This window comes from Halyomorpha halys, unplaced genomic scaffold (genome assembly GCF_000696795.3).
Source record: "Halyomorpha halys isolate HHAL.00 unplaced genomic scaffold, Hhal_1.1 Scaffold680.1, whole genome shotgun sequence".
Lineage (NCBI taxonomy): Eukaryota > Metazoa > Arthropoda > Insecta > Hemiptera > Pentatomidae > Halyomorpha > Halyomorpha halys.
Window position 1 is genome coordinate 70,263 of NW_027111055.1, and position 4,039 is coordinate 74,301.

The window sequence follows — 4,039 nt, forward strand, 5'->3', positions numbered from 1 at the left end:
GTAAAAACAATGCAAAAAAAATCGTCCATCCATTCAAGACATAATCGTGAGACACACAAGCGTGTGGAACTCGATGTTTATCGAGCATTTCCAGATATTTAGATTTGAGGGAAGTCCCAAGCGTGTGAATCCGGCTATAGGGATATCGAAAAAATATAAATGACCAAGTTGTAATTTTTGACGAGGTTGAATCCCAAATAATTATGAAATCCCAATCTTCTTTCATTCCACTAATGAAATCAATAAATCATATTTTATATGTCCTAAAAATAACCTATTATATAATTATTTGAGTCCGATTATTTAAAGCCATAACTACACGTTTTCCACTTTCCAAAAATCTAAAATTTTTGTGCCTACAAATCGCGGCCGACCATTTAAATAATTCGTCCTAGATTAATTAACCCATTTAAATAACTCATCCTCAGGCTTTCGTTGTATGCGTGGAATTTGCCCTAGGCAAATGTGTAGCAGCACCTTAAAATATCATATGAAGGCTTTTCAAAATAAATTCTCTTTGGCATATAATTAATATCTGGTATAAGTGAACGTATCGTATGGTAACTGCTATTATATTTGTTTACCCGCCATTATAAGCATTTTTCATTGATATGAATCTTGGATTTTTATGTATTATGTTTTAATAATTAAATTGTGATAAAACTGGTATAGTGTTCATAGCAAAATTATTAGATTTTATATTTTTATGTAAGAATAAATCTGATTTTATTTTTTTATGAGTTTGTATTTGAGAATTATTTCTCCTTTTAAAGGAACTATTTGTACAAAGTGTTTTTTTTTTCTTATTTAATATTTTATACGTATAATGTGTTTGTATTAAAGATTATTTACATATACAGATGTGTATTGAGTAAGTGATTCTACAAGATTATTTTGTAATGGTTTAGATAAGAATAATACCTATTTATATCTTTACAAACATTTAGAATGAGTTAAAGTAAAATAAGAGTAGAATTATATAATTGTTTGTTTTTCTTCAAAGGTAAGAGAATCATACTGGATTATTCAGGTCTTTAACTGACTTTACCGAAGATTTATCAAAATGAATGAAGAAGTGTTATGAAGTTCTAGTTTATTTTTCAAATGGTAAGTATGCTAAATTCTTTTAATTTCAAAATATCAATATTTTCTGCATGTTCTTTAAACTTTATTTTATATTCTAATTTGAGTTTTCATACAGTGTTTACTTCTTTTAAATTATATTTTGTTTGTGGCCCATATATTAAATGAAGGATGCTTATGTATTAGTCCTCCAAAACTATATTTCTATTGTTACTGGTTTAATTGGATGGAAGCTGTCAATTTCCTCTGGTTTAAGAGATTGACAAATCACCAATGGATCCTTTTTAGTTAAGGTTGTGTCCTGAATTCACGTAAATACTACTAAGTTCATGCTTTCATGTTTTAAAACAACAACAGAAATGTAGTTCAGGAGGTCAAATATGTAAGTTCCTAATGAGGTGTTATTAGTTGACCGTAGATTATTATGAGGAGAAGATAGTCGGGGGGTGTGGTCAGCAAATAAACAAAAACTTATTTATTTGTGCCAGCATTTCGACATGAATTTCAGGCCTTCATCAGGAATGCTCTATCAGAGTTTAGAGCATACTCTGCTGGAGTATCCTTGATGAGTGGCCGAAATTCAGTTCGCAATGTCGGCTCAAATAAATAAGTTTTTGTTTATTTGCTGACAGCTCACCCCATTTAATCTTCTTCTGGTCAGCACATCCTGTGGCTGTGCCCAGACTCTCCTGGTCCTATAGGTATCTCTTCTCTTTCACATGTCGGGGTTGTCTGGTCTTAGGCGGTTCTCCGGCCTGATATACACTTCACAGAAGCCCCACGACAAGGCGTATTCATTATAAGTTAGGAACGGCTTTGCCCGAGGATGAGCCCTGGGCACTGACGCAGGTAGAGGAGGCGAGGTAAGAGAGTCTGAGGTAGATTAACAGTTCTAGTTGCCGTGATGAAGCGGACGGACTAGAACTGTCAAGATAGGATCCAGCTTACTAGTTGCCGAGATGAAGCGGACGGATCAGTAAGCTGATAAGGCTAGGTGTAGCTCTAGTTGCCGAGATGAAGCGGACGGACCAGTAAGCTGATAAGGCTAGGTGTAGCTCTAGTTGCCGAGATGAAGCGGACGGACCAGTAAGCTGATAAGGCTAGGTGCAGCTCTAGTTGCCGAGATGAAGCGGACGGACCAGTAAGCTGATAAGGCTAGGTGCAGCTCTAGTTGCCGAGATGAAGCGGACGAACTAGAGCCGGGGAGAGATGGGAAGTTACACTGGTTGCCGAGATGAAGCGGACTGACCAGTGTAACCGTTAAGGACTAGGTTACAATCTTAGTTGCCGAGATGAAGCGGACGGACCAGTGTAACCGTTAAGGACTAGGTTACAATCTTAGTTGCCGAGATGAAGCGGACGGACTAAGATTGCTGGAGAGAAGTAGAGGAGATAGGCCATCATCTTAGGTGAACATACAGAAAAACAACTTTGGCGAGTATAGATTGGCAATGAACTTCACTAACTCAAGCAGTGTGTACGGCACCAGTGCCATGACTAGACCCAGGTAAGGATGTGGATCTAAGATCCAATTGGGGATTTAGAGTCCCTTATTTATAGGCCTAGTCCATGCGGCTGTGACGGAGAAGCGGTCGGTACATGTCTGCTTGAGATAGGCCCGTGCATTGTTTTGGTTTCGTTTATTAATCATTCTATTGACATTGTTAAGTATTAGGTACAGACATTAATAATATATAAAAATGACAATGTGTTTTTTACAAAATTAAGTAATTAGTAAATTTGAGAGCTTCGGTGAGGCTCAAGGTGCAGCGCTCTGGTGAGTTGTGATCGTACTGCTTGCTCCCTCTTGCTACACACATATATAACCTTATCTTAATGTTATCTCATGGGCCATCTTCCCGGTTTCCCCAAGCATGTATTCTTTAAAAAAGCCTCCTAAGCCTCTCTCTCCAGTCCTCAGCCTGATTGATTGCTCCAACCAACATGGAAAAAACCCTCGGTTTTTCTCTGTCAATGAAATTTGTACATTTTACCCCCAACTTAACTCTTCATTTTCCCTTGCTATTCTTTACCCAAGCACCCACCTTACCTAGTAGGTCACACCACGCAATCACTTTGTATTCCCTCAGCACACTCCCTACAATATGTACCAGCATGTTCTCCCTACTAAATCCCTACCTGGTCAACCCTATCTCCACCTCCCTGTTACCTCACAAGGGCCACCCAGAGTGATTAATTTACATTGAGATAGCTGAATCTGGCGTGTCCTCTCTCCACTACACAGCTTTTGTTGGGCTTCTTGGCACATGATGGTGTTAAAACTTCTGATGTCAACCAGGCACCTCACTCCTGCTATCTCTATTTTAGGCAGACCGCTTCTTCTTGGTTTTATCTGCCTCCTTTTGGTGATTGTAACTCTTTCCTTCCCATTATACCGGTATTCATTTCTTCTTCATGGAACTGGATTAGTCCTTGAGCCGATTTTAACTCTCGTCCACCCAGTTTCTTCTATTTCCATTGTGGATTCATCTACTCTTGTGCTTGAATCATGTCTTGAGCGCACTCGACGAAAGATCACTCACTCGGTAGACCTACCTTTCTACCCATCTCTTTGGCCTACTGTACCTTGAGGATCGTAGCCAGGAACCCCATTCTGCCATTGGCCTCCTTGACATTCATTGTTTCTCTCATCTTATCTGTAATCTGGTCACCAGGCTGTCGAGGATTTCTTACCTCTCTTCTGTTGCCTTCGCTTCTATTCTTGCCTTAAGTCTGCTGCCTCCTTTGAGAAAATAGTTCAACTCTCCTATTTCTCCTTGGAACCTTTCTAAATCTGAAATTGCTTTCTCAGGTTCTGTGAGGTTGCTGTGCGAATTTTCATCCATTTGAGAGCATTTGCTTGCCCTGCAGCCAATGTCATCTTTAAATGCTTGTTTGATACGACAATGAACAGCAAATAAGTGAGAAGGTGAAAAGAAGAACAGAATAAGACAAA

At 38.8% G+C, this 4,039-nt stretch overlaps 1 long non-coding RNA gene across 1 annotated transcript; it reads left to right on the forward strand.

Moving 5' to 3' along the window:
- Nucleotides 1–585: 585 nt before the first annotated feature.
- Nucleotides 586–1,107, forward strand: LOC106685318 (uncharacterized). The gene is made up of 2 exons (XR_001343829.2): nucleotides 586–708; nucleotides 1,004–1,107. It is a non-coding gene; the product is annotated as an uncharacterized lncRNA (long non-coding RNA).
- Nucleotides 1,108–4,039: the final 2,932 nt, after the last annotated feature.